This window comes from Lichenostomus cassidix, chromosome 1 (genome assembly GCF_008360975.1).
Source record: "Lichenostomus cassidix isolate B80296 chromosome 1, HeHo_3.0, whole genome shotgun sequence".
Lineage (NCBI taxonomy): Eukaryota > Metazoa > Chordata > Aves > Passeriformes > Meliphagidae > Lichenostomus > Lichenostomus cassidix.
Genome location: NC_139479.1, coordinates 60,142,973 through 60,153,823, shown reverse-complemented (window position 1 = coordinate 60,153,823; position 10,851 = coordinate 60,142,973).

The window sequence follows — 10,851 nt, the reverse complement described above, 5'->3', positions numbered from 1 at the left end:
GTCTGAGCCCACATTGGGTTCCACATCAGTGGCAGATGACAGATACCCCAGCTGTTTAGTTTAGCTGTTAGGGACAGGCAAGGGTTTAGTCTGTGCTCCTGCTCTGGACTGCAGCAGACTGGGAAAGAAGGATATCAGAGGGCTCCAAGGGGCACAGGCAGCAGGACCTGGACCTCAGCCACAGGATGGAAACCTTCACTGTGAAAGCCATCTGAGCATAGCTACACTCCTAAAAGCCACTCAGTAAGAAGAGGTGCCAAGAGGCTCCACCTCCACTGGTGTTTAGCTGGATGGCCTGGAAACAGAGATGTCCTTCAGAGAGATCAGCATTTTGAGGGGTGCTGGGAAAGGGAGCATTTCTGGTTCCCTGACCAAAGTGCCATGCTGAAAGGAAAATAAGCAGCTTGATGCCCTGAGACCAGATATCTTCATTATAAGAAATCAATCAAAGCAGTAGCTTGTAAACAGACCTAATTTGCACAGGAGCACAAGAAACACATATCTGGTCTCTCTTTATGAATGCTAAATGCTGTAACTATAAGGTCCTGGTATAAGCTTTTGTTATAAGCTGTTGACAATCCTTTCTTGTAGCACATTTAAGTAAGTAAAGGGCAGAAATAAATAAAAGAAAAACCAGTAAGACAGGGTGAGAACTGTAAATCACTGCAATGAGGGAATGTATGGGATCCTTGTGAACTGGGAAAGGGAAGGGAAGGGAAGGGAAGGGAAGGGAAGGGAAGGGAAGGGAAGGGAAGGGAAGGGAAGGGAAGGGAAGGGAAGGGAAGGGAAGGGAAGGGAAGAGTGTGATGCCAGTCCTGCTGAATACTTGGTCAGACAGGTGAAGCCTGGCTTGAAACCTTTTTTTTTTGGACAATTGGGAAGCTGCTTGAGTGGTGTGAGGATGAAAATATTGTCTTAGTGTCCCTGATTTTCCTTCCAATGAATGTATGAAGTTCATTAGAAGGCTGAGAACAAGCGGAACATAAAATATTAAAATATTAAAATATTAAAATATTAAAATATTTAACTGCATAAATAATAAAACCAGACAATTTTAAGAGAGTGGAAACAACATTTGCTACCTTCCTAGCAAGTGACTAGTAAAATGCCTGATTGTCTGTCAAGGAAGCACAACTTCTAATTTATGTGGGGTAACTGGCTTATCCTCTGTTCTACATTTCCCCTCAAAGACCTGAAGCAAGCTTGAAAGACACTATGCTGGATCCAACCAAGAAGTAGAAGTCCTTTAACACTGAAGATCCAAAAACTCTAATCACTGAAAATTCAATACAATGTGTCGACCTTATTTCATAGAAGGGGACTTCAGTAACAGAGAGATGTTAAGAGATATGTCAGAGTCACAGGCAAATGCAGCCTCGGGGTTCAGGGAAAAAGCTGGGGTCCTACTTTAGCAGTTTGAATAATTTTGACACAAAGATATGTGTATTTTCAAACACTGGAATGAGGTAAACACTAAGAATGAAAAAAAAAGCCTTAATCAACACCATCTTGTGTTTTCTGGAGCGAAGTGCTGCTGCTATTGCTTCTGTGTTGTTGGAGAGATTAGCAGGGTATTTATTGCCTTTTACATTCATTCTCTGGATTCGGTGTCCTGGTTTGTAATGTCAAACCTGGGTAATTTCATTGCTCCATGTCAACCAGGACCAAAGGAACACAGCACAATAACAGGCATAGCAGTTAAAGTGGCTACCTACACTTAAGAAACTGTCTGGGAAATGGTAAGAACTGCTCCAGCCAACCAGAGGAATTAGACCAATCCTCTATTTAAGCTGTAGAGAAGGTTTGTAAGTAGTCCAGGGTTAGGGGTTTAGAGGTTGGGTTTTCCTCCCTTCCCTAATATTTATGGCTTGCTAGGAGCTAGACAGCCACAAACTCACCTAAATGTTTTTCATCATCTTCCCATGAATACAGAGTATTTGGCAACCCACAGGAGCAAATCCAAAAAGCTGGCTTTCAGCTGCTGTGAGCCTAAGCTCCTGTTTACATCCCAGCTCGGTGGGACAGACCTCTCCCATTCTGAGCCAAACCAAGACTTGTGTGCCAGAGCTGTGAGCAGCATGAGGTAGGAAGCAGCACCGACAGAAAGAGGCTTGACTGTGCTGTGCTGCCAGCGTGGGACATGGTTGGGCCATGCAGTTGCAGCTGCAAGGAATCTCAGGGGAAAAAGGGATGTTTCCCAACCTCCTCTGCAAAACCTCAGGAGCGGATGTATCCCCTTCCTCCCCCATGGTGCTGTTTAACAAGCAAAGGAGCTGGGCCTTGTTTAGCTTCTCTTTCTGCCAGCTGCACTGTCCCTGGGGTGTGAGTTATTCCAGCAGACAAGCAGCAGCACTTATACCCTGGGAGAATGGACAGTCAAAATGAACATGAGGAGATGAGACTCTCCCCCTGTGCTTGACACTGGTAAGGCTGCACCTCAAATCCTGTGTTCAGTTCTGGGCCCCTCACCACAGAAAAACACTGAGCTGCTGGGGCATGTCTAAAAGGCAACAAAGCTCGGAAAGGATCTGGAGCATAAATCCTATGAGGAGCACCTGAGGGAGCTGTGGTTAGCTTGCCTGGAGAAAAAGAGGCTCAGGGTGGGACCTTATCACTCTCTACAGCTGCCTGGAACAAGGGTGGAGCCAGGTGGGGGTCGGTCTCTTCTTCCAAGGAACAAGTGACAGGATGAGAGGAGATGACCTCAAGTTGCATCAGGGGAAGTTTAGATTGGATAGTAGGAAAAAGTTATTCACTGAAAGGGTGGTCAAGCATTGGAACAAGCTGCCCAGGGAAGTGGTGGAATCACCTTCCCTGCAAATGTTCACAAGGCACATGGATGTGGCACTTGGTGATAAGGTTACGTGGTGAACAATGGAGTTGTGTTGATGGTTGAACTCAATAATGTTGGACGTCTTTTCCAACTGTAAGGATTCTATGGTTGTATGACTTTTTGTATTTTATGGGACTACCTTGGGGACTTGGTGTTTGGGGAGAATCCGCTCTTTCTTCCTGCTCCCACAATCCCAAAGAGGAATGCTGCTTACCCATGAGTGATAAGGGGCAGATCCTGTTGCTGGCCATGGCCTTTTGGTGTATTCTGAGCAGAGACATCAGCTGTCTCTATGGTCCTACTTTAGTGCATGATGTTACAAAAGGAAGGAATCGATTCTGCAGATGAAATGCAAAGAAAGACATTTAAAGAACTAAAGAGACCCACTGGTCCCACCTAATTTGCCAACATATCTGCACGTTTTTCTGAAAATTATGTGGTCCATGCTGCATTAATCAGTGTGCATTTCTAACTTCCTTAAGAGCACAGCTACCTCATTTCTGGGTAATTAGGTAGTCAGAAGCACCAACTAAGCCTAAACAAACATCCTTTACTCTAACAAAGCAAGTTATTGTGTAGTCTTTCAGGATACAGTTTTCTGTAGCACTCAATGACTCTAATGTCTATTAATTATTTCTAAATAGTTTAAGCATTATCTGCCTTTGGGTAAATTCTTTTACTATAGTGTAATCTAACCTGTGGGAGGGCAAAGAAAAAACAATGATTTGCCATGTCACCTCCCCAAATATAACATTATCACCCTCACCATCACACACCAAGCTCCAGGACCTGGAAAAGGTTAGCAGGATGCTTTCCTAGGGTCCATCCCACATGTCTCTGACTCACAGGTTTTAAAGAGCATATGTGTGGGGGCCCTTTTGACTCTCACCTCTACTCCCATCCACTGCAAGAATGGAGCATGCCTGTTTGCTCTTCGCCTTTAGAACAGTTTAGGTATTGTAAGTATCTCAAGGCTTTTTTTGATGAGGTAAAGAGTTCAGTGAGATTTTAGTTTGTGAAGCTACCAAAAATGTCTCATAAACAGACAGCCACGAAACCCAAACATATCTACTCACGTAGAACACTCAGTTTTGTTTTACAGAAGAAAACTTACTTTGAGCAAGTCTGTGTGGTTCATTACTCTGTAATGTCAAACCCAGACCCAGAATTTTATGATCAAGCGTCCATCCATTAACTGAATTGTGACTCATCACTGCTGAAACGGAGTGACAGAACAATAATTTAAAATACAGTAGTTTGGGAATATACCTTTTCTTTATTACTACACCTTTTTAGCAACCACAGATTTACAGAAGTTGTCATCTCCTTGGCAGGACAGAGTGATGGGAGAACAGAAGGACAAGGAAAACCTGAAATCTACAAATTGGCTTCAGAATGAGAAGATAAAGTCTTCTTATGGTTATATAAGCAAGAAGAACCAAATTTTTTTTCCGTGTACCCAACATGTTTGTGTTCCTCAGCTATAGCTCAGGCAGACCAGAATCAGAGTAGCAAATGCTACCTTTCTGATTGCAGAGGAGAAAGTCCCTGCTTACTCCTGTCGGTGTTTATCAGCACTCTGTTGCAGAGTGCCTCTGAGGCCAACATTTCAAAAACCAGAATAGAGTCTTTCAACCTCCTTAAGCCAGGAGGGCTTCCACCTTTTTGTGAAAGTTTTCTCTTGAAACATTGCAGCCACAAGGGTTCCCTTATATGACCATAAAGCACCATGCATGTCTGCCAGCACTCAATAAATTCAAATTAATAATAGGTCCTCAAAGAGCTACATACTGCTTCCAAGATACCTCAAAATGTGGGCAGGAGAATGGTCTCCCCACAAATAATGAAGCATGCTCTTGCCTAATGGGAATGCTTATAAATAGAAGCTGTTTTTTCCTATGAAAGACTAGATTTACAGCTCCGTGTGTGGAACCAGCAAGCAAGATTGTAAAAAAAAAAAAAAAGCCCTTGTGCAATTTTTACAGTGTATAGTAAGACTAGCACTCACAAAGGAAAAATACTAACAGGCTTCATTCATATTTTGCCTCCTCTATCCAGTACCCCTTGAGCAAGGAGCAAGGAGGACTGTGAAGACCTGAGTCAAACCTGAGTCACCTGCTGGGTCTGGAGAGGGGATTCATCCCCAGTAGCAATCCACATACACTGTGCAGGCACATACTCCTTCCTGGGAAGAGGTGTCTTGTGGTTGCTCAGGGAATGACACATTCATTCACTGCCTCACCCGACTTGCCTGGCTCAGCCAATTCCCTTGCTAGTCCTTTCCTCTTTTCGCCTCTACTGAGGCTGATTCACACCCCCTTCTCAGAGGGCTTTCTGCTGCCAGTCCTGGCAGGACTGACTGGAGGGTTACAGCAGTGCTGGAACCTTCCAAAGTCCATGAGTTTGGGCTAAGCTGGACTTGACTCTGCACAGGAGAGAAACAAATCCCACTTCTACCTACCTATCATCAGACCTCCATGAAGGAGATAATACCTAAGAAGATGTGACGTGAAGGGCTGTATGCCTGGGATCTTTGCAGTCATTAAAGAGGTTGTGTGAATGGATGAGCTTGACTGGATCCATCCAGTGATGTCTATGCTCAAATGCATAAGGACAAATCACGGGTCCAGCCTAGGGCATGTAGTTCTCCCCACTGTTCCAGCCAATCTAGAGATTTTTTCCCTCAGGGCAACAGCTTCGTCTCTGCAGTGTGGTTACTGCAGCAGGACAAGACAGTCAGCTGTACTCCCACGTCGGGTTCTGAGGCTCAGGAGGTGGCAGCATGGCTTGGTGCAGCCTGCACCAGCTCTCACAGCACCACAGGGACACCTGTGGCATGTGGCAGGCTGACTCCAGTGTGACTTCCTGTCCAGTCACACATTGATGACACATCATTACACACACACGAGCAGCACAGCTTTGCCTCCAGAGAGGACACCCCTCTGAACAGGGCCAGGATCTTACCCCTTGGATTGTAGAAATGGACAGGCCAGGCTGGACCTTGCAGCAGGCTGAAGGTGAGCACCTGGGCACCTATCTAAAGAATAAAATGCTGTATAATGATCACCTGACAGGGTGCCAAGGCAAGTGTAGACCCTACTAAAGCATTCTTGCTGGGTCAGTGTCCTAACATGTTTCTCCACTCATTTTTCTAGGTGTGTCCCCTAGCCAAAGCCCTGCTCATCGCTAGGATGTGGCTCAGCAAAGGTCTTTCCACTAAAATAAACTGAGTTAGAAGTGAGTTAGGATGTGTTAAAAATGATCCCATGCTTTTGGTGACTGGGGGGGACCAGAGTGTTAGATGCCTCTTATGTGTCTGTCCCACAGGCTAGACATCTAACAGGTCCTGGAAGTCCCTGGGGAAAATGGGAATGGAAAATATTTCTTTTCTTCATGTTATCAAATTCCTATTGTCACAGAATTCATTAAATTTTCTTAGGGGAAGGACAAGGACACAGAAGATATTGAAGAAGATACTGATGAGAGCATTGTGTGGGGCCAGGTTAAGACTATCTATATCCATATGGCTGTAATGGAAGTCCATGGAGATAAATCTGATATAGTCCACCTGGTTTTGGTATTGCTACCGCTTAGCAACATGGTGTTTGGGGTAGACTTCAGAACATATTAGAGGAGATGAAAATATAATTTGCTTTTGATGCACAGCTTTGGTAAGGAGAGATACCAGCACCTGACAGAGCACTTGAACCTACCTAGGAATTTGCATGAGGCTGAGGAAACAGGAAAAACATGAGAAGAGCTGCTGCTTGCAGTGATTCTTGGGCTGGGAGCGAGAAACAGGTTGTGAGATAGCACTCGCCTTATCTTCTAACTGTGTCCCCAGGAAAGCATTCTGCCTTAGTGCTGTAGCTTTGACTGCAGGTCTGGCAGCTTCTCACCTCCTGTGCTTAGCTTAAACGTGGTTTTCCCAGGTCAAACCAGATATTTCTCCAGTATACCTGCAAGGCTGTTCAAAAGGCAGCTCTTTGTCATACAGGAATGGGATGCAACTCATAACTACACAAAGAATATTTAGAAAACTTCCTGAATGAGAAAACTATCTGCCAGATCTGCATTTTCTAGATCTCTTAGGTCAATAAGTAGAAGCAAAAGCCACATCTGAAGGGGTTTTTTGCCTTTTTTACCAGCTCTGTACCCTCTCCTGAACTTCAACTCTTGTTAACCTCAGCAGTTCTTCGTGTGTGCTATGCAGAATTAAGCAACTTAATGAAAAATCAAACCGGGCCATGACTCCAACAACACCCTTCCCCAGGGCTACAAAACCACATCACCAATTACTAACATTCCCCCTCTGCCACCATCCTGCCCCAGGATGAGCTGAGATTCCTGCCCTGTGGTTCATCATGTTGGGATGCTTATCTGCTTCTGGAAAACAGGTCACAAACAGCCATGTAACCCCTCACTCTGCTCCTTAGCTGTGACTGCAGTGTGACACGTTTCTCAAGCTTGATCTTCAAATCAGCTGCAAGAGAGTGTCTGACATCTAGATAATGTACTGCAGATTCCCACTACCTTTTTCTTCAGAAGGCTTTCCCTAACAGCTAACTTTTGCTGTAATTTAAGTACATATTGGTTCTCATCCAACCTTCAGTGGCCACAGAGAACAATTTATTACCCCATTTTGGCAGGAGTCATTTACCTGGTGACAGTCAAGGGTCAGTTCCCATGTCTCCTTTTGTCTTCTGCCCATCTTCCATTCTGTACAGGCAAATGACTTGACCTTCCAAATTTTAGAGAGGCAAATTTATTATATTGTCTGCAGGATTCAGCACCTCCTTGAAATCAGAAGCTGGTGAAATAGGTGTTAGAGGAGATCCTCCCTTGGCAGTACCAGCAGTGCACTGCAGGGCTGAGCAAACCATGCCCAGGGTGGGTCTGCTGCTGCTGTGGTATTCCACAGAACAGGTGTGCTCTGGGCTGTTTTAAGAATAAGGATGTTTGTCAAACCTCAGCTGGAGGAATGCTCTGCCTATAGGGAGTGGCAAGGAAGAAAACACAAAGTCCAGGCAAGAATCAAAAATGGACTGAAAGACAAAAGAAGATTAAACTATGGAGGTGGGAGCAGTGTGAAGCTTTGCTGCCTACTGCCCTGGTGAAGAGGGAAAGCAGGGCATGTCAAGGCATGGAGGCAGAATCCATGTCACCTGCCATTGTATGTCTACAACATGACTATTTACATCTGAGCTAATCATTTGGATCCCTGTTGAGTCAGTGCAAAGGAACATATGATGCATTTGAAATGTCTGCCTACAGATGAGAAGTCCACCTTTAGATGTGCTTATTATTCCTGCTGATGCTGAGACATCCAGGATGCCTAGATGTAGATGTCATAATCTGCTCAGGGAAATCTGACCTGGAGAGATTGCTTTTGGGTGAGAAAATTTGGTATCACTCTTTAAATGCTTCTCTCTGTTCCTTCCTTTTTCTTTATGGAAAAGAAGGATGTTTATCCTGCACTTTTCCTCATTCCAAGCTCCCCAAGTGTTCATGTCATGTGGGACCAACCTTCTGCTGGATGTCTGAAAACATCCATCACAACACTGAAAGTTCTGCGTTGTCCATGGGCACAGATCCACATGCAGGCAGAGAGGAGCACATGAGTGTGCTGCACCCATGTGTGTCACCCATCCTACAATGGCAGGGCCCTGCTTTGAAATCCACACCCGTTTTCTCTCAGGAAAACCTGAAGCTGAGTTGTGACCATCTCTACAAGCTGCAGGTGATGAAGGTCTGTGACAGCCAGTATTGTTCAAGGATGGTGGTGGTGATGGTGATCTTGATACCTCTTGTGCATTGTGACATTGTGATAACCCAGACTGTCACTGTGCTATCAGACTTATTGTAGGGAGTCACAACAAACTAGAGAGCTGTTTAAGGGGCCTTATAGGAGAGAGCAGGAAGGGAGTGGAGAAATGAGCAGCAGGAGGAGGGATGGGAAAAGATGAGAAGGCTAACAAGAAGAGCTGGAAGGACTGGCTACCACCTCCAGCCCCTGATCTGCCTCTAGAGATGCTGCACAAGTGACTTTTGAAACATATTAGGCCACTTATCCAATTTCCATCATGTGGCAGAAGGGTTGCCAGCAAGCAGCACATTTTTCAGTGCTTTGTCCAGGCCCATGTTTACAGCTTATCCTCTGGGACTCACACCATCTTCCCTACGAGGCTCAGCTGGCAGCTTCGGGGCAATTAAGCTGTAATTTTCCTTTGCTCCATTTTGTGGTGTTACTTCAAGTTGCTCCTCATGCCCTGTCCTCAGCAACTCTCTCCTGACCTGGTGTTTTCTCTCTCCTGACTCCTCAGTTATCGTAATCTCGATCTCTGCAAGCACCAGACATGGTTTAAAAACACGTCCTCAGGACCTGGGAGGTGTTTACTCCTTTCTGTTAAAAAGCAGGCTTGTGGGGAGTGTGACGTATCACTTACACAGTTCAGAGGCAGGGCATTTCCCACATTATAACAGAGTGGACCGCAGCCACAGAGGTTGAAACATCACAAAAAAACTCTGCTATTTGAGAGGGTGGATTGCTCATTGCTGCTACAAAGTACAAAAACACAGCATTACTCAAAAAGCCAAAAATAAAATCCCTTGGCAATTTGTATATATTTCAAAATGCTGACTGTTTTTAAAACCCTTTTTAGATGCAAGGATTCTGTGCCAAACTAAGATCTAGCGGTAAAAACAAACAGATAATGAAACAAACACTGTGATGACAAAAAATGACCAAAAAAAAAAAGAGAAATTGTTGCAATAATGTACTTTTCCAGGAAAATTGACCATAACAACAGTGCTGGTGAATCACTGGGTAGCAGCTCCTGCTTATAAACATGATTTTGAAATCTTACAGTGTTGTTATTTCCACAGTAGTATTGGCAGTAGCTGTGTAAAGGTTTTTCTAGCACAGCAAGAAATTTCTCCTAAAAACCCCAACTGGGATTTTTTTAATGCATCCTATGGAATTACTTTAAATGGATGGGAGTTATCTGCCTAAATTCTTAACAAATTGTTAAAAGTCTTATTCCAACTCCATCATGTGCAAATATTTGTAAGCTGTGATGCTGTTCCAGAGAAATACAAAGCATAAATACCCTTGTGAGGAGGGAAGAGGCCCATAAGATCTCTGTGATCTCAGATCTCTGTGAGCGAAGAAGGAAACCCTCTGCCTTTTCAGTATCAAACTGTGAAGATCAAGTAGAAGTTTAGGTCATATTTAGCTTTTCCCCAAAAATCTTCCTAAATCCCACTTTTGTTAGACTATATGGTATTACACCTGAGAGTAATCTGGGTGATCTATTTTAACCCTGTCAGGGAACTGCCACTGCATTATGACACCACCCAGAAGGATGGTACCCTGTGGGCATTGGAGCAGAGACTATGACACTTGTTTGGTGGGCAGGAATGGAGATTTGTCACAAATTATGCCACCTGAGTGTCACATCTGACTACAATGCAAATCTAGGCTGGGCTGGTGTCAACTGCAGGATGTTACCATCATGGTGCAGTAGCTTTCGTGGAGAGAGTTGGGGTGCTCTGAGATCCCCACGCCCACACACCCTGCCACAGCTGGTGATAGGCAGCATTCCTGCAGGCAATTGCAGTGGAAAAGAAGGGATAAACGCGAAGGATTAACTGTTCTCACTCAGAGTTTGACGTGTTCCCTCTGGATCACAGCTTTTGGCACATCTGTGCTTCTATGAGCAGTGGTGAAAGTACTCTGTTAATGTGATATCCATCATGGGCTGTGCCTGTGATCTCACACACATAAGCACAGGCACACTCACCGATTCAGGGTGAATTTTTCTGTAAACAGCAGCACTTTTCCAGTGTGGTCTCCATGGCCACATTGCCACTGCAGCGGAATTCCTTGCCATTAGGCACTGGGTGAAGCATGATGTTACTGCTCCAGTGTTTTCCAGATCCCAGTCTGTTTACTCACAAAGACTCAAACCTCAGCTCATCCCTTTCATTGTTCCTGGGCTGGAGATTCTTCCATATAT